At 38.0% G+C, this 20,666-nt stretch overlaps 1 long non-coding RNA gene across 2 annotated transcripts in view; it reads left to right on the top strand.

The window, feature by feature from the left end:
- Positions 1–15,636, top strand: part of LOC114009079 (uncharacterized) — a 52,201-nt gene extending 36,565 nt beyond the window's left edge. Inside the window, exons 2-4 of one of the 2 annotated variants that reach the window (XR_003550550.1) lie at positions 5,179–5,336; positions 7,283–7,328; positions 15,283–15,636. This is a non-coding gene — a long non-coding RNA (uncharacterized LOC114009079). Of the gene's footprint in view, positions 1–5,178; positions 5,337–7,282; positions 7,329–10,563; positions 10,827–15,282 lie in introns of those variants that run through there. The other variant, XR_003550549.1, reaches the window with a different exon arrangement.
- Positions 15,637–20,666: the final 5,030 nt, after the last annotated feature.

Here is a 20,666-nt window from a genome sequence, read left to right as displayed (position 1 = left end):
GATTTAAAGAAAATGGTTCTTTTTATTTCTTAAGTTTCTTTCTTTCTTCCATAAGTAGGGGGGAGGGTGCACTCTCAACAGGGTTCTCCTGCTTTCATCTACCTCCAGCTTCGGCCCCACTTCATGGGCATTCATGTACTCAGGGTGGTCAGGGAGGTCTCCGGAAATGAACTTGTGACCTTCCTATGTGGATCAGCCTTTCAGAGCCATGTTTTACCACTGTGCCAACATCTGGCCCCCACACACGATATGTATAACTTTAATGAATGAAACTGCTATTTCATTTGCAGTATTAAGGATAACTCGCCTATCCATGCATGTATTTATCTTTAGCTTATCGAAAGGCAGCATTGGTTTCAGAACTTGGGAGTATAACTTTAAAAAGGTTAAATTAAAGTTTTTACTCCATGAGTAAGAGAGACAGAGAGGCAACTGGGTGCATGTGCATGCATGCCCAAAATCCTGAGGAGAATGGAGGAGAAGCGATCATGGTGTGCTATCCTCCCAGGAGGTGATTTTTAGCTTTCTATCTTTTGGTCTCTCTGGCAAGTGCATGTGCCTTATAGTGAAATTCTAAAAAAAAAAAAAAAAAAAAAAGTGTGTGTTTGTGGGTACAAACCATTTGTTGTATTTAATTTTTTTTTAAGTGGCCTGGCCATCTCTCCTGGGGGGGTGATTTCTTTCTCACTTTTCCTCTTTCTCTGTCTCTCTGTCTCTGGTGAGCTCACATGCCCTATGGCAAAAATGTAAAAGAAAAAGAAAAACTTTAAAGCTTAATATGCAAAACAGTTTAGTGCCATTAATAAGGACAAGATGTCCCTGGTGAATTCAGTGACATAAATGAGTACGCAGCTATGTAGTCGCTGTACCCTAGACCAGATTATTGGCGCATTCATTCACTTTGAAGAACGCCTCAAGATTAAATCTGATACTCTGTCACATTAAATTCTTCAAAGAATATCTAACACATTCAGTATATTAATTCTTCTTCTTAAGTCTTTTGACTACCAAGTGGATGTGCACAGAGTAGCTCAATGAGTCAAGGGAACTAGGGGGACATGGAAACCCCAGGCAGAAAACTTGGGTCATATCCTGCTCCTCCCCATTCTGCCACACCTCCTGCCTCCACTATGAAAACAGAAGAGCAGTGAAGACAGGTGGAGATGTTGCACACGCCTCCTTGCAGTTCAGTCCGCAGGGTCATCTGTCCCTCTGCAGTGGTGCCTCCTAAACAGGCCCTGGAGACTCAGCCCAGATGTCAATAAACCCAGAATACCATGGGACGAAAGCTTATTGTAATATGGAAAATATTTAAGAAAAGATTGATGGTCTTTTTTTCATATTATTATTATTTATTCTCATTATTATTTTTTAAATATTCAATCACTATATATCATTAGGCTTGTAGAGAGAATTTACCCAACATGAAACACTTCTCAGACTGGTCCATTTGAGAATACTATATGTGTTTTCATCTACAAGTAATAAACCATTTCTGTCTCCCACAAATGTCATTCCTCTTTGTTTGTTCTCATGTTATCCTTCTCTATACTCTCCCCTATGCCGCCCCATCCTGTTCCACCCTGTCTTCAGCATCCATTACTATTTTCACTGCTTTTATGACCTTCAGTATTTCAGTCTCTATCATAGAGTATGGATAGTTGGTATATATTAAGTAGATACATACAATATATTTCTTTCATAGCCTGGCTTGCTTCACTTAGCAATAAATCATCCATATTCAACCACTTTCTATCAAATGCCAAGGTCTTGTTGTTTTTTATGGTCAAATAGTATTTCATAGAGTATATGTGCGACACTTTTTCAATCCATTCATATGTTTGTGAACATTTGGGTTGGTTCCATGTCTTAGTGATCATGAATAATGCTGCAATAAACATTGATGTGCAAGCACTTTTCTAACCGAGTTTTTTCCTGTCCTTTATTATTTTTATTTAAAATTTTTATATATATTCAATCACATTATTTAACTTACAAAGTGAACATTTCAGTATGTGAACATTTCTCCCCAGTCCTGTTGATCAAAATACCTTCAACCCATAACCCCACACCTCCCCATCCCATCAATGCTCTGCCTCTGTATCCCTCCTCCAAATGTCCTTTCTTAGGTCCTGGGTCTCCACACACTCCACATCTGGCACTAACCCGCATCTCTTGTGTTTCTACATCCTTAGGTCAATCAATTTCAGTCATAGAGTTGCTGGATCAAATAGTAGCTCCATTTGTAAATCTTTGAGGAACCTCCATATTGTTTTCTACAATGGCTGGACCAATTTACATTCCCACCAACAGTGTAGGAGAGTTTCCCTTTCACCACAACCTCACCCAAACTTATCACTTTTTGTATTTTTAATCTTCACCATTCTGACAGGGGGTTAGGTGGTATCTCATTGTGGTTTTAATATGCATCTCCCTTATGATGAAGGATGTTGAGCATTTCCTCATATGCTTTTTGGCTGTTCATGTGTCTTCCTTAGAGAGATTTTTGTTCAGCTCATTTCTCATCTTTTAATTGGGTTAGTCATTTTTTTTTCTTTTTTTTGGATAAGCCACTTGAGTTCGCTGTGTATTCTGGTTATTAGTCCCTTATCTGAGGCTTATTTTACAAAAATATTCTCTCATTCTGAGGATTGTAGATTCACACTAATTACAGTGTCCTTGGCTTACAGAAACTTCTAAATCTGCTATAGTCCCACTTGTCTATTTTAGTTATTTTACAAAAATATTCTCTCATTCTGAGGATTGTAGATTCACACTAATTACAGTGTCCTTGGCTTACAGAAACTTCTAAATCTGCTATAGTCCCACTTGTCTATTTTAGGGATTATCGCCCATGTTTTGGGAGTCTTATTTAAGAAGTCTTTGCCTACCCCAATGTCTCCCAGAGTTTCCGTAGTGTTTTCCACCAGTAGTTTTATAGTTTAAGGTCTCAGGTTCAGATCATTAATCCATTTTGAGTTGATTTTTGCTCATGGTGAAAGACGAGGATTCAGTGTCATCTTTCTGCTGGTGGATACCCATTTTTTCCAGCACCAGTTACTAAAGAGGTTTTCCTTTTCTCAGTGGATTAACTGGTATCCTTTGTCAAAACTCAGTTGGCTGTAAGCTTTGGGGTTTATTTCTGGGGTCTCTATTCCATTGGTCCATGTATCTGTTTTTATGTTGCTTTGATTATTGCAGTTTTTATAGTATATTTATAGTATATTTTTCGGTCAGGGAAGGGTATGCCACCCACTCCACTCTTCTTGCATAGTATTGCTTTAGCAATACAAGGTCTTTATGATTCCAGACAAATTCTATGATTTTCTTTTCTAGATCTGTTATGAATGTCTCTGGTATTTTTATTGGAATTGCATTAAATATGTAGATTAATTGGGTAGAATTTCCATTTTTATTATATTATTTTGAACAAGGAACAGGTGATGTCCTTCCACTTTTTTGTGTCATTTTCAATATCTTTTTAAAGATTTTCATAGTTTTCTTTGTTAAGGTCTTTGACTTCCTTAGTTAGGTTTATCCCTAGGTATCTTACACATTCTGTGGCTATGGTAAAAGAGATTCCTTTTCTCAGCTCCACTTTGTTCAACTTGTTGTTTGTGTATAGATTGATGGTCTTCTTAAATGAGAGTAGTGGAGGGCCAGTAGGTGGGGTGGAGGTGAAGGTGGCCGGATTCCACATGCCCAACTGTGCAGTGTGATTCTTGACCAGGGTTTTTTTTTTTTTTTGGAGAGATTTTCACGGTAGGGCGCGTGCGCTCGCCAGACAGACAGAGAGAGACATAGAGACAGAAAGCAAGAAATCACCCCCCAGGGGGGATGGTCACACCGCAATCCCTTCTCCTCCATTCTCTTCTCGGGATCTTGGGCACGCACGCACACGCGCCTGGCGTGAGTTTTAAGCCACCGGGTCCGGGACATGAACCGCGGTCGACTACGTGTGAGTCCAGTGACATAGCCATTACGCTAACTGCTGATTTCTTGACCAGGTGTTTTAAAAACAGGTTGGGCACGTATGTGTGCGTGCCCAAAATCCCAAGAGAGGAATGGGGGAGAAAGAATTGTGTTGTGCTTTCTCACTTTCCCTCTCTCTCTCCACTCTTTCTGTCTTCATTGAATGTGCATGCCCTAAAACAAACTAGGAAAAAAGAGAAAGTTGAGAAACACACTCCTAAAGAGAGAATCTATTATGATTAACCTAAGAATATCCACAGACATAAATTCTAAACATTGTCTCCGAGTATTTTTTAACAAAATATCAAAACTTCCTAATTTAGTATTTAAAAAATGAAATACAATTGCTTGTTTTTCATTTAGCCTAATTAAAAGAGAAATCAATCATATTGTTTAATCACATTCAATATTTTGTTATTTGAGAATTCAACTATTATCATATATTTGAAGAATGATATAAAGATAGCATATTATTAGATAGATAAATAAGTTTCCTTACAGAATTTAGATGATAAAAACAGCAAATATATTGAAGATGTTTGAGAATAAAATCTAGACTTTGTTAATCATTGTGGTAATATTACTAAATATTTTTAATGTTTCTATACATTGGAAATGTTTTCAAGAGAAAAGTGATCCATACATAATAATAGTATACTGGAGGTAGGCAAAACTATTTATCTCTGTATGTGTCTCAGATTGTTATTTACTTATTTATTTTAGAAAGAGATTTTTGCTATGGGGCACATGTACTCCCTGGAGAGAGAGAGACAGAAAGAGAGCAAGAAATCACTCCCTTAGGGGCCTGGCCATGCTGCAATCCCTTCTCCTCCATTCTCCTCTTGAGATTTTGGGCATTCATGCACATGTACCCAGTGTGAGTTTTAAACTGCTGGGTCCAGGACTCAAACCATGGTCAACTATGTGTGAGTTCAGCAACGTAACTATTATGCCATGTGTTGGTCCCCTCTGATTGTTATTTTGACAAGGCTTTTTTTACAAAGGGGGAAAAATCTTAAGCAGTATTTTCAGGGGTCAAATTTGTTGCCCTAAAAGAGAACATGCAGGGCATGAGAAGCTGACAGATCCCCTACTGAGGGACTAACAAACATCCCCCATTCAGAGCATAAAAATCGGTTTTAACTAATTTGCTGAAGCATGGCCTGAGTTTCACATAGTATCTTCTTGTTTTATTGTGTTTCATAGAGGGATCTTGGCAAAATGATCAATCCATGAAGGAAACAGAATGCAGTTTGATCTACATCTTCAGTGACAGTTCCACAGAAGTTGAAGACACATGTCATCTCCCCAAAGAAGAGCAGAGAGCGTGGTTAGCTGTACTCTACAATTAGGGCATGATGAAGGTACGTCAACTCCTGTAGTGCAATCAAAATGCTTCCCTCTTTCTGCAGCACAGAAAATGTCCCCCCCAGTCTCTTTCTCTTCCTTTTCTTCCTCTCATTAACAGATGTCTTTTATAATTGATGTTGTTTACTGTCCTTTCATCAAGCGTATGCCACATCACTTAGGCGAACCAGCAGACAGGGCACCTAAACACACATTAGGAGCGGCTGGCATCCGCACGCAGCTTCGCCTGTCTCATCAGGACAGTGATAATAAGCATCTTGGTGCCACTGAACGCAACACTGTATTCAAATAATAGCTTTCATCTCCTTCTTTTTCAGTATAAAAGTAAACCTTGAAGCCCTTTGAAGGACCCAACCAAACAACAGACATATGAAAATAGATCAGTAAGGCTTTGAAAAACATCCTTATGTAAAATTTGTAATGTATCTTAGCATTTTTTTTCAAGAAAGACCTTCAGGTAAATGATGGCTTTTAATAAGACACATGACAATCTCAATTATGTGAATTATCATTGTGTGCCCTGTGTACCATTTTATCTTCCCAGCAGGATTTTTTTTTTTTTTTTATTTCTCATCAAGGGTTTCCAGGCTGTCTACTGTCTCTATGCGTAAAGCATATTTAAGTGTTGCTTCAAAGCTACAATAATTTAAACAAAACAAAACAACAACAGTCAAAAAAAAATTTTTTGTCAAGTGGTCAGACATACTGGAACTAGAGGATTATAGGTAAGAGGGATGTAATGAAAGGTTGAATGTTATAATTTCTTTTCTTTTTTTTAAAAATTACATTGCCAGAGGGCATGTACCCTTGCCAGAAAGAGAGAGAGCACTCCCCTGTGGAGTGTGGTCACAGTGCAATCTCTTCTCTTCCATTTCTCTATCCTGTTGTTTTTCAAGCCACCAGGCCCAGGGTTTGAACCTCAGTCAACCATGTGAGATCCTGCTCCTTAGGCGCTTCCACGGTGCTGCAGGACTAGCTCAGAGTTGCATTCTGTCTCTGTGGTGGCAACTGAATCAGTGTGGGGACCGGGCAATGGAAAGACCCGAGGACAGAATCTGTGAAGAAAACACTTCTACCTACCAGCAAGTCAGGCCCTGTTCTGACAGTGCACTGCGTAGTGGTGGCTCCTTGCTGTTTCCCTCTCTCAGTTAATTTTTATCCCCCAGATCTGTGTCCCCCTACTTTCCATTTGATTATATTCCTGTGTTTGATGATCCCATATTTTACTTACCTTCTTCCCATTTCCTGATTTTTTTTTTTTTTAAACAATAGCTGTTTATCTTCTGACTACTCTTCCAGACTGGGTGACCCTAAAAAAAAGAGGGTGTGTTTTGCAAGGAGACACTGCATCTCGAAGAGTCTTCTCCATTTATCAAGAGCAGCTCTTTTTGAACATGCTATGACTGTAGGAAGCAGCCCCTTCCCTAGAGTGGTTTTGCAGAACACTTGTCTACATGTGAGTGTCAAATAGCCCTACCTGTAGATGGAGTAATTTGAAGCATAAAGTTTTAATAGTAACAAGATCACCAATAAAATACTAGATGTAAGAGCCTGTCTAGCTTATCCGCCAGGCGTGTGTGCGTACATGCCCAGAATCCCAAAAAGAGAATGGAGGGGAAGGGACTATGGCGTGGCAATCTCTCCTGGGGGATGATTTCTCACTTACCCTCTCTCTGTCTCTCCAGAGAGCACACATGTCCTTGAGCAAAAATCGCTCTCTCTAAAAAAACGAAGGTAAGAATATTTATTGAAATGGTTTAAAAATATTATTCATACAGCAAAACTTTTTAATTGTTAATGTATCTTCTGACCTCTACATATGTACGATATACGCCAACAGGGATTCTGTACGTAAATTTCTGTATGTAAATGAATATTGATTTTGAATACAAGAACCACCTCTACTTGACTTTTTTGTATTTTGATTATTTATTACTCACAGTTCGGTAGTGTTCACCAGCTGTAAGGATTTCCCAGAAGAAAAGAAGGTAAGCTATTTCCTAAGTCGTACTGGAAAGTCAGAAGGTTTTTTCCCCATTGTTAGCACTGTCCTTTTTTGGAAAAAAAATAGAAAAAATTCATCTATCCTCTCATTTGAGTATTTTCATAGGAATTAGTCTGGCGGGGAAGTGGGTAGAAAGTGAGTTGCAGATAAACAGCTAAAGTCTATTATTGGAGACAGTTGGTGGTGTTCTATAGGAAACACAGTTTGCACTGGGAGACTTAATGGATTAAATGCTTTAAAAACCAAGATATTAAAAATACCAATAAATATTTACTCAGCAGAGCTTTTGTATTTTTAATTATACCCCTGAACTAGCTTTCTAGCTTTTCTAGGGAAAAAAAAGCAAGTTTTAAAAAGAAGTGTTCTCTCATATTAATATTTGAAACAGGATGTAAAAATGTGTATAGTAATGTCATTGGAAATGAGTACTTCTGTATATTAAACAGGTAGAATGACCACTGCATAAAGCCTGCCATGTGGCCTTGAGGAGAACAGGGCAAGCCTTAGATATGTCTAAACAAGCAGTTTAATGGGTCGACTTTTAAGTTTTGAAAGTATATTTGATTTAAATGTTTAAAAGATTATCATCTCTTCAGTTAAAGATGGACCTTTAAATTAAGTGGTTCTCAGTTTCCACAATCTAATGCTATTCGCCATTTATTCAGGGCATATGTTTCAGTCCCCAAACATTGGGGATACATCTAAGTATAATAGAAATAATTATACTAAAAAACTCTTAATTTGGGGTAGCCTGCAGGTTTAATTTGTGTTTCAGGGGCCTAAAATTCATCTAAATATCATCTAGATTTGAACTATTTCCATTATTGTCATAGTTTAAATATCAAAGATGTAGACACTACAATATAATAAATTGAAATTTATGAAAAATTGCATTTCTTTAGCCAAAAAGTACAGGGAAATCAGTACAAATGAGGATGAATATGATTATTATTTTTCCCAGTCCTTCTGTAGAGTAATCTGAAACATGAGGGCTTAAAACGTTATCTTAACGCTGTAAGAGGAGATCTATGATATCCGAAGTTGTAGGTGTGTGGTGTCTGTACGCTTAATAAAGATATCTATGATCAAACATTTGTGGGATAATTAGGCTTCATGCCAAACTGCCTCTCCCAGAATCTTCAGGGACAGGAAGTACAGCTGTGCCTCACCTGCCTGTAATCTACAAACAACACTGGAAGATATAACTCAATGAAAATTCAAATCAGATTGCACAAAAGTACATTATTCCCACTCTGCGGCTTTTACATGGCAGATAAATGATAAATACACAGCTACATTTGTCCACTGGTAACTGTTGTGAAATTATGCAACATTTTGAAGGGCATCTTTAACCAGAGAAGCCTAGAAGCATCCTTTGTCTAAAAATGAGAAAAGAAAAGGTCATCGTATATACACGAGAAGACCTTCCTGCAGCTGTTGTAGGAGTTTTGGGAAGAAACATTAAAAGATATTTATTAGGAACCTGCAGGTGGCATGGTGGGAAAGTGCTGAACTCCCACGTGCCGACCGTCTTTTGTGTCTCAGACCTGGTGACTTGAAACTCACACCAGACACATATGCATGAGTACCCAAAATTCCAGGAGAAGTGCGGGAAAGGGTTTGAGGTGCGGCCATCTCTCTTGGGTGGGGGTGATTTCTCACATTACCTCTCACCGTCTCTCTCTGAAGAGTGCATGCACCCTACGACAAAAGCCTTTTAAAAAGAAAAGGTAGGTGTTTATTAATCAAAAGTGTATTTTGTTTAATAGTGGGCTGTGCTTTCTTAGTGGTCTTTAAAAAATTGTATAAAATGCACATTATGAAAAAGCCGTGTGAATTTCAAGTTTTTTGCACCCACAAAAACTTTAATTCTATTTTTCCACAAACGTGTCGAAGTTTCTTTGCAATATGTAGCTGCTAGTTTTCAATCATAAAGAAAATGTAGAAAGAAATAAAATCTGAATAAGAAATCTTATTTGGGGGCAAGCAGGTAGTGTGGTGGTTAAAGATGCTGGATTCCCACATGGCTGACTGAGGTTCGAGTCTCCACCGTGGCTTAAACTCACTCTGGGTGCATGTGCATGCATGCCCAAGACCCTGAGAGGAGAATGAAGGAGAAGGGATTATGGAATGGCCATCCCCCCTGGGGGGGAGGGGCGTGATTTCTTGCTTTCTGTCTCTCTGTCTCTTTCTGTCTTTCTGGCGAGTGCATGGGCCCTATAGCAAAAACCTCTCCAAAAAAAAAAAAAAAAAAAAAAGTAGGTTTTATTATTACACAGATAGGGAAGTGACTACTTTTGCAAGATGCAGTTTTATTTCAAATAAGTAACATGTAATGAATTGCTTTTTAGAAAAAGAAGTTGAAGAGCAAAGTTAAAACTTCAAAGAGTATGTGCCACATAATTTTGTCAATACAGAGCACGTTAGACCATTTACACTGGTCCGTAATAATTAGCTCTCTTTTCTGCACTGAGAAGGAAAGCTCTCCCTAGGGCTTGGGAATAAGAGTGGAAGGGGAGATTTTGAGTTTCAGAAGAACACATCTCGTTCATGTATCAGAGTTATACCACTGTGATGCAAGTCTTTCATTTCCCAAGTGCGTGACATAGATTATAGTAACTGTGGCCAATTTATACTGGCTAGAGAACACTATGTTTTTCTCTACACCAGGATTATTCAACAGTGGCACGATGGATATTTTGGACTAGATAATTCTTTGTCATGGAGAGACTTCCTGCGCACTGGAGGCTTTTTTATCAGCAACCTTGAGGGATGCCGATAGTACTCCTCCCCTGCCATGTTGCTACCCAGAAATTCCCCAGTGTCTTCTTGAGAACGAAAATTTCCCCATGGGAGACCACTTGTCTAGGCATTTATTTTTATTTTTATTTTTATTTTCCTGCTGCTTCTTTTATCTTCATGTGGTATAAGATATGTTAGGTTGTAGTATTAGTTTAATAGAAACTTTGTTTGTATATATATATATATACACAAAGCGAAGAACAGTTCTATATTGAAAATATTTCTAAAGATACAAAAATTAGGAATCTTACTGGTGCCTTTGTCACTTGGGATATTTGCTAGGTAACATCCATTTTAAGGGATGTCGTATATGAGCTCATACTTCATGTTTATTTGACAATTTGCAATGTAAAGCCAGATAACTTAATGTAAAATGTTTGTGATTGGATACAAAAAAGGTTTCTTGTGTATTACAGTTAAATGTGGCAATATGTTTTCAAAAGAGAATATGCAGCAGAGAGCAACACAGATCCTTTTAGAAGGGCTCTACTTGATTTTATCAGAAGAGTGGTCATCTCGTGCTTTTCCTAGGATGGCACACAAATATTGAAAGTAAAAGAAAACTATCTGAAGAGAACCTGGGAGATTATTGTTAAAGTGGACTACTAACCATGTGCCTAGAGTATGGACTATCATCTTACAAAATAAATGAAAATAAAACTAAGGGGATGGCAGAGAACCTATGGACTTGATACACCTTTGTGGGTTTTATTTATTTATTTATTTTTGGTGGAAACATATTTTAGCCGAGAAAAGTTATATATATATAATCACATAGACTCCTAGGAGGCAACCGATCAAAAGAGAAATAGCCAAGACGTACAGAATCTTAAGTTTAAGGACACGGAACAAAGTACATCAAATAGCATTGACTCATTATTCTTCAGTAAATTGGAGAAGTTGTTAAACCAGTAAAAGCTTGATTAGTTTTAACAAAACAAAACAAAACAAACGACACGAGGGCCAGCCTGTGGAGCAGAGGTTTAAGTCCTGTGCATATGGAGCTGCATCCCACATGCTCGACCTTAGTTCAAATTATGGCCCTGGTGGCTTAAAAAATATGTTGGGCACATGGGAACATGGGTCCAAAATCCTGACGGGATGGAGAGATGAAAGAAAAAGGATGTGGTGTGACTATACCCCATTGTTGAGTGGTTTCTTGCTTGCTCTCTCTTCCTCTAGCACTGCCACTTTCTAGCAGTTTTACTAATATATATACACACACACACACACACACACACATATACATACACAGACATATATTTATACATATATGTAAAATATATATATTTAAGATATATAGGGCCCAGCAAGTGGTATAGTAGTTGGGGTGCTCAACTCACGCATGGTCAACTGCAGTTTGAGCCCTGGACTCGGTGGCTTGAAACTCATGCCAGGTGTATGTACAAGACTGCCCAAAATTCCAGGAGGAGAGTGGAAAAGAAGAGATTACAATGTGGCCATTCCCTCCCTGCCCTCCTCGGGAGGGGGTGATTTCTGACTTTCTGTCTGTCTATCTTTCTCTGACTCTCTGACAAGTGAATGTGCCCTATAGCAAAAATCTCATTCATATATAAATACATATATATTAATGATTTAAATATATTTATATATATGTGACTGATTCATATTTACTAAATGATGATATCTTCGTTTTAGTTCATTTATAAATAACTAATGAGTGTGTGCAATCTTCACTGAGCATCTGGGTTGACTAAACTGATCTGCCCTTCATTTTTTTATGAGTTTTATGGATCTTTTCCAAAACTGCTAAGAATCTCCTACAAGACCCTCCACTAGTGGATGTGAAGGCACAAAAATTTAAATGTGCTAGCATTTATTTAGTTATTATATTTAAAGATTCGAGATTTTAATAAATTCTCTGGATCCATGAATGGTGAGATAACAGGTTGCCATAAAGACCTGGCGTTATTCACAAAGGACAGATACGGGCTCAATTCCTTTCAAGCATTAGTTGTATTATCCCTTAATGTATCATGTGGAATCTGCAGTGTCAAGGTTTAGACATAAAACTGAGAAGACTTTGTAGCTCCCCTTGTTGAAACTATGTTAGAAAATGGTGTTATGCTTATAGTCTATGAAGACTTAGGTAACAATGCTTTGGTTTTCTATTTTGTATTTTTAATTATAGTGAACTCCTTCCTTGGTAATAAATGATATGACCTGCAATAAAGAGGAAAACTGGAGTTATTGCTAGAGAAATTAAAACACGATGAAACATTTCTCATGGTGAATATGTTTAAGTTGAAAAGAAATGACAGTATCCATTAGCAATACATTGTCACTATTTTTTTTGGGGGGGGGTCAAAGTTGCCCAAATGTTACTTGTATCAGAATGACCTGGAGGGATTGCTAGCATACAGATTGCTGGACTTCATGACCCGAGTTTCTGCTTCAGGAGACAAGGCCTAAGAAGCTACATTTCCTTTTTTTCTTTCTTTCTTTCTTTTCTTTTTTAAGAGTTTTTTGTTTGTTTGTTTTGTTTTGCTATAGGGCACATATGCTTGCCAGAGAGACATAGGGATACAAAGTGAGAAATCAACCCCTGGGGGGATGGCTACACCACAATCCCTCCTCCTCCATTCTCCTCTCAGGGTTCTGGGCATGCACGCACATGCTCCTGGTGTGCGTTTTAAGCCGCTGGGTCTGAGACTGAAACCACGGTTGACTACATGGGAGTCCAGCAACGTAACCATCTCACTATCTGCTGGTCTCAAGAAGTTCCATTTCTAACATACTCTCAAGTTTTCCATGGCCCAGAAAGTCACTGTCCTAGAGACATGCTTAACTGCAGGTGCCTAATGTTAGTTTGACTGGACAATTTTCTCATTATAGAAAGTGGCAAAGACCACGTACATACAGATAGATATGTTGTATGAATATGTGTTTGCTTATTTGCAAAAGACCAAATCAGCTTTACCAATAGGAAGAATGACTTGTAAGACATTTCCCCCCTTAAGTTTATTTATTTATACCATGAGTAAGAGAGAGAGAGAGAGTACCCATGGGTCTTCATGCCAGGATCCATCACCAGCCTTTGCCAGCTCAGGTCATTGGCACAAGTGTGCCCAGCATGCTTAGAAAGGTCTCCGGATACAAACCAGCAAGCTTGCCCTGTGGTTCTTTCTGCTTTGCAGAGTGCTGTGTTTTACTGCTGTGCTGCAGTGCAGCCCAAGACTGTTTTTAAGCTTTGTGCAACAGGGCACATTTGCTAGCCAGAGAGACAGCGAGGGAAAAAGTGAGAAATCACCGCCTAGGAGATGGCCATGACACAGTCCCTTTCCTCCATTCTCCTCTCGGATTGTGGGCATGCACGCACATACACCCACTGTAATTTTCAAGCTGCTGGATCCGGAACTCAAACCAGAGTCAGTCATGTGGGAGTTCAGGGATTTAACCACCATGACGTTTGCTAGCCCCAACACTGGTTGTTTTTATTTATTTATATTTAATTAATTAATTAATTTTTAATTTGACCAGGGAGAGGGAGAAACAAAGGGAAAGTGAAAAAGTAAGCCATCAGGTCTGGGACTCAAATCACGGTTTGCCATTTGGGAGTCCAGTGCCCCAACCACCAACCACCCTGCCACCTGTAGGTCTAGTTGTTTTCATAAAAGATTCTTCACGTGCTATGGAAAGACAGGCTTTCTTAAGAGAAAAGTGAAACTGCTGTACTGCTCCCAAACAGAGATTGGAATCATCTGAAACTCTCTTATTTTTACTTACTTATTTATTTTTTTTAACTGTCCACCAAAAAGTAAAAGCTCGATTTCCTGGACTGCCAAACACTTCTTATCAATATCTCATTCATATTTTTAATCATCCCTTTTCCAGCTCCCTCAAAAGAATTAACCATTCTCTCCCCCTTACTGTTCACCCTCCCTGAAGTATCCCATCACCCCTTATCTTTTTAGATTTTATACCTTAAATGTACTGCAAAGCCTGACTAATTCAATATTTTCATAAAAACTTTAGCACAATCCTATTAAATTTAATATATCTTACAACTACAGGGCATCTAATACAGTGAGTACATTATCCAGAATTTAAAAACAAAACAAAACAAAACAAAACAAAAAAAAACAAAACACAAAAAAACAATTGTCCAAGGTACCTGAGGCGACTGCCTGTGGCCAGGCCAGTATGCGCCCTTAATGCAGATGAGGACAGATCTGCAGTCAGCGGCCCCCCAGCTGTCACAGTCCCTAATGTGTCATGCTTAACAGGACAGCCATAGAGCTCTCATCCCAGCTCCAGTGTTCCTCAGCGTCAGAAAGACAAGCTGTAAGGACCGCAGGTGGGACAGGGCGTTGAGCTGGCGTCATCAGCTCAGTGGGGATCAACAGCAACATGCAGTGCCCCCGAAACATTGTGCGAAGCTTCGAAGCTTCGTGTTTTGGTCAAAGGAGAGGGGTGTGGTATGAGGGAGGTGAGTCTCTGTCTCCACGGGTGGTACACTGAGTTCAGAACTGACCACTTCTTATAACCCTCACAGTATCCAGAACCCTGCCTCATGTTTGGTGAAACCAAGGTACCTCGATTCTGTGTGTCTACTAAGAAGATTAAATTAACATCTACACTCAGTACAAAAAGTAGTAGAGATCTTTAGGTAGAAAAAAATGAGAAACTGCCAAGTCACCTTCCTTCAGTTAAGATCAATCATCTATGAATAAATGTATACGCATACCAAAATAATGTAGTCTTCGAAATTGCCCTGTAGAAATATGGCACTTTGATTCTAGTTTCCTAATAAAAGCTTACACAGTTTTTAGTAAGTTGTAGAATTTGACTACGTAACAGGGGAAGTTAGGAAATCATTGCTGGTTGAATACTGGAAAATTATCATCCTGCCTCCCCTTCCCAGTCACTAGAATCCAGACAGCCTTAAATGAATCTCTTTGTCTGTACATTTTTATTTCCTCTCAATGCAAAGGATAAACTCTAGCACTGAAACCCAGCTAAACCTTATTATTTGGTTCTCGGCCTTGTAAGACCAATTTTTGGTGATAACACCTATTAACAGAGACACTTTATAAATCAGTGGAACAGTTTAGAGAGCGCTTACTCTTTGTTTCCCACATATTTAAATAATACTGGCCCATCCTCTCCCACAGAAGCAAATGTGCAAACCTCCACCCTTCAACTTGAAGACCTGCAGTTCGTAATGTGCGTATCCAAAGTGCTGACATTAATGCCGTTTCCAGGGTTTTCAATGGGAGGATAATCTGTGATGACAAAATTGTATCCCTTCCTTCCTGCAATTACCTCACTCTCCTTACAGCCTTGACATCTGGAAAGCCAGTGCTACTGTAGCAGCTGTGACTCCTGTCCTACAGCAGGAAGTTAACTGTGCATTCCAGAGAGCCCTCATTGTTCCCATATTTTCGGGCAGCTCAGAAAGCCTGGATATTGGAGATCACAGTATTTTGTGGCAGCCACATTTTGGAATCTTATGCAAGTGTACACCATGTTAGAGTCTGAACGACTGACTTGTGTTGAATGCTGTCTTTCTCATCGTGGCCAGAGTCCACATTTAATCGTTGTATTAATAGCTCCAGAGTAATGCGTCTGAGAATTAAACTTCACTTTGCATATAATCACAGTGCTCTCCACATTTTCCGTGGTGATCCCCCTTTGCCATCATTTTCTCCAACAATCAAGATAGAAAGGAGTGTTTTCCAAATAGATGCTCCTATTTAAGTAGTTGTAAGAGAACTGAGTTAGAAAGTGTGAGAATCGTTGTGTATGTGTTTGCACACACAGTGCCTCGGTTAACAAAGATTTTCGGATACTTTTTCATTTGCTGTAAATCAAGAGACTTCCAAAAGCAGTGCAGAATTTTAAAGTATTGGGCAATCCCACCTGCCTGGTAGCTTCATTCAAGTTCTGCAACTCTGTCGTGGTTTTGGGCCAATAAAATCTATAAATTGTTTTATTCAGATTGTTTTATTCTTAAAATATAGTCAGAGGAAATGACTGCTGGATTGATTTATTGTTAATTTATCTTTAAAATGGCTACAAATAATTATTATCTTCATTTAAAGAGCATTAGTATTTTTCATTCATCAAATTAAGAATGAAATGGATTTTAGTAATGCCTGCAATTACTTTGCTAATCAAAATGATTGCCAGTGATCTCCTGAAACTAAATTGTTTTGTTGGGGAACAGATTGAGAATTGCTCTGATTCATAGTATAACTGCAACAATGTAATTACATGTAATTTTTATTTGGTTTATAAATTTTTATGTTTTTATGTCTTCCTTTTTCTTCTTTCCTACATTACCTTCAAAATACCTCAGTATTCTCTATTGTATATTTTTGTTTGCTCTAATTTTCAATTTCATTTAATATTTCTCTGTGCTTGAGTATTTTTTTTTTTTTTACTTTTACATTCACAGTGATTAAATCTCAATCTCCTCTCTCTATCTCTCTCTCTCTCCTCCCTAGCCCCTGGTGTCATAATTTAATGGTTGATTTTTATATGATTGCTTATGCCTTTTATTCAGTGACTATAATCTCTGCTATTATAAATACATTGTAAAATGTATTTTTGATATACTTTCTATGTTACTGATTCTATGTACGCCTAAGTATTTTGTTGGTTTTATCCAACTATTCCTATGGTAAGCAGGTGATATTATGCTTTCTCTTATTCCTTTAATACTCTGATGTATACCAAGGGTTTAAATAACCACACAAGCAGTATTTGTTCAGATAGTGACTGCTTTGTTTACCTTCACTGCTCCAGAAAATTTTGCTAGGCTGCGTGCCTAGAGCTGGTCCTTGTAACCATTAGCAATTATGGATTCCGGAAAGATGTTGATATAATTTTTTTAAAGCCATTGCACAATCAAATACAAAATATACAATCCATTTTCTAGGACTGTTTTTGGTATCTGGTTCATGATGCTTTCTTTCCTCTCAAGTATAATTCACTTTTCATCTGCATGCAACAAGTAGTAGGAAATTTTGTATTAATCTTGTGTATTTCCTGGGTGTTCATAGACTGATGAAGTATTTTCAGAATCAATAAGGCAGAAGTATTTTTATATAATGATGTTTTTACACATCATTTACGTTTTGCAGAGGTTTGGATAAAATATCAGCAATGTACTTTTCATTGCCAAGGGATCCACTTGTAGAAAAGAGGCATGGGCCTCCTTTGACAGATAAATTGAGCTCTGGGAGAAATCCAAATGGGATGCCCAAGACTGCTCTCAGGGAAGCCCCACTCCAGAGACTTCTCAGAGTACACCACAGCCGGGTATCAGGAAACACCCATCTCTGTTAGCCCCTCCATGGGCAAACAGCAAAAGAAGCCCTAGTTTCTGTTGAATACAAACCATCCTCAAATGTTTAGAACAAGGTGAATGCGGAATCCAGTTGAAGGCTTTGTTTTGGATTTTATTTGTTTGTTGACAGGTGTTTTGCAGAAGCGTCTAGTGTGTTCCGATTGTTTTACTTTGAGCGTGCTTTGTGCTAGTGATAATGCTGATTAAGTTTTTCTCTGCTTCTTACATTTTTTAAAACACTATTTTGTTGTTTTGCTATAGGGCGTGTACACTTGCTAGAGAGAGATGGAGCAAAAGAGTGAGGAAGAAAGAGTGAGGCATTACCCCCAGCAGGGATGGCCACGCCACAGTTCCTTCTCCTTTAATCTCTTCTCAGGACTTTGGTCACACATACACGGACACTCAGTGTGTTTTTCAAGCCACCGGGTCTAGGACTCGAACTACACAGTCTGCCATGTAGCTGTTAAGATCTAGCTGCACTGCCTGCTGGTCCCTAAATCGCTTTTAATTTTCCAAAGACTTGGTCAGAAAGTAGACTTTTAGAATGTTGTTTTGTCATCATATAATATAGTATATCAAGGAAGAAAAAGAAAGAAACATGATTTATGCATTAGATGTCTTTAAGCTATTCAAATTGGACTTTAGTAGTTTGTTATCAAGATTTTGATAACATGTTTATGGCCATAAAGCATGTTGCTTTCAATCATCCCAAACTTTTCACCTGGAAAAGAAACTGGAAATAGTTCTACATATTATAAGCATAGAGAGATGGATAGCAAATATACAAAAAGTATTCCTGGCTTAGTGTCTCCTTTTTGAAAAAATGACCACTCATTTAACAAAATGTAAAGCAGAGTCATAACATAAGTGTTTTGGCCCTGAAGTATTCTAGAGTACACTAGATTCTGGAAATTATTATCACCCAAAAATAATACACATTTTTGACAAAAAAAAATTTTAAGAGGGTCATGTACAATGAGCAAATTGCAACAACTTCCTTTGATCTGGTTTTCCAAAGAAATACCTATAAAGACTCTGTATGGAAAGCTTCCTAATCATCCCCTTAAAACATGTAATACATACATGTAAAATTAAAAAGATAACCCAAAACAAATTGTTAACATTTTCTGTATTCAACTCTTTAGAGAGGATTCAGTGTGAGTATTCCATTTGGTAGCATATATTTGATTACACAACTACTAGCTGCTACTATTCCTTACTGAGGTCAAATGTGTTTATGTTCTGCTTACCCTCATGAAAAAAATACAGCCCTATTACTTAAAAAAGAAAAATCTGGGGACTAGCAGATGGCATAATGGTTATGTTGCTGGACTCCCACATAGTCGACTGCAGTTCAAGTCCTTGACCAGGAGGTTTAAAACTCATGCCGGGTGCGTGTGCATGCATGCCCAAAATCCTGATAGAACAGATGTGAAGGTATAGCGATGTGGCCATCCCCCCCGGGAGGAGGTAATTTCTCACTTTCTTTCTCTCTGTCTTTCTCTGTCTCTCTGGTGAGCACATGTGCCATATAGCAAGAATCTCTCTGAAAATAAAATAAAATAGAACCTTCAAAAAATCTGTTTAAAGAAAAAGAGGAAGAGAAGAAAACTATAATGTTTTTCATTTCTATCATACACCTACCACCACTCAGTTGTCCATCAAGACTTTGAAGTTAGCCTAGTCTCTTTAAACCTAGATGGATGTATTTGGGGCAATTTTTTTTCTAGTTCTAGAAAATCATAATGCAACCTAAAAAATAATAGAAGAAAACTAACATCTGTTTGATAAAATACACTTGACTTTTTATGTGGTGATAATGTAATGACTTAGATGGAAATTAAATCTGGATTTAAGACAGAAACACAAAGACATTTCTCTTCTGGACAGCATATTGGCATTGCAAGATCAAAGGAACAATTTTACCTACATTGTGACTACAGAGCAAAAGGTTTTACAGTATTCCCATCTCCACGCTAGAGCTCGTGTGCTTTTAATGGCATTTAAATTATAGCCCTCTGTCGCCATGCAGTCAAAACACCACGTCGTCTGATGGGATGCCATGTTATAATCTGTCAGTGTGTCTCAATTAAAAAGTCTACTGTACTTGCCCCATTTCTCTCTTTGGCTAGAAAAACTAAGCAAATTGCTTTTTAAACTGGGTTTAAGAGACCTAATCAAGATGGACAAAAGACATACTTCAGGTTATATTGTTTTAACTTAGTGAATTTAAAACAATGTACAGAGATTTTTCATTTCTTTGTCTCTGCAATCAATCCCATCCATATTTTCATTTGTTTGTGTTGAGAACTTTCATTTTTCTATGTATCACATGGCTCCTGACATATTTTAGAATCATATTCCATGAAATCTAAGAATGTATGGCCCTTAGAGAATTACAGGTAAAAAGTTATTTTTTTTTCTCAGAGCAAAATATTTTATTTTTAACTGATTTATAAGAGCGTGGCTATTATATATAGAGAAGAGCTGTTCTCTGAATTCTTGTAGAACATACAATACAGATGGCATGTTTCAAATGTCACTGGAGAGATGAGTTTTAATTTGAATATGTACTTTTAGCATAATGTTTATTATAGTGACTTAACAATAAGCACTTTCTGAAAATTAGCATTTCACTCAGAATATTCCGGCAGATATGAAAATGTTATATTTTTATACGGAATAGCTAGCTTTTTCTCAAAAAGACTTGTAAGCAGGAATACATAATCAATTATCTTGTACCTTCTCGCAGTCCAATAGAATACACGCTGTTAAGTGAGAAGTAGTTATCTCTGGTATTTAAAAGAGCAAGTCTCATTTTTTCCTTGGAGCATATGTCAGATTAGTAACTGATGGATAACTTTGCTTTCATGCTTCAAAATATAATATGGTACCTCATGCATTTTCAAGACTATATTTAAGTAATTTGAAAACATGAATTCTTAAGTGGCATGCTCTTTTTTTTTTTTATAGATAGATTTTTGCTATAGGGCATGTGTACTCACTGGAGAGACAAGAGAGGGAGACAGAAAGTGAGAAATCAACCCTCACGGGTATGGCCACACTGCAAACCCTTCTCTTCCATTCTCCTCTCAAAATTTTCTGGGCACACACACGCACCCAGCTGGGTCTGGGACTCAAGCTGTGGTTGACCATGTGGGAGTCCAGCGATGTAACCGTTACGCCACCTTCTGGTCCCATCAC

This window comes from Tupaia chinensis, unplaced genomic scaffold, assembly GCF_000334495.1.
Source record: "Tupaia chinensis unplaced genomic scaffold, TupChi_1.0 Scaffold000453_1, whole genome shotgun sequence".
Classification (NCBI taxonomy): Eukaryota; Metazoa; Chordata; class Mammalia; order Scandentia; family Tupaiidae; genus Tupaia; species Tupaia belangeri.
The sequence above is the reverse complement of the archived record's forward strand: the minus strand, read 5'-3'. Positions and strand labels throughout refer to the sequence as shown.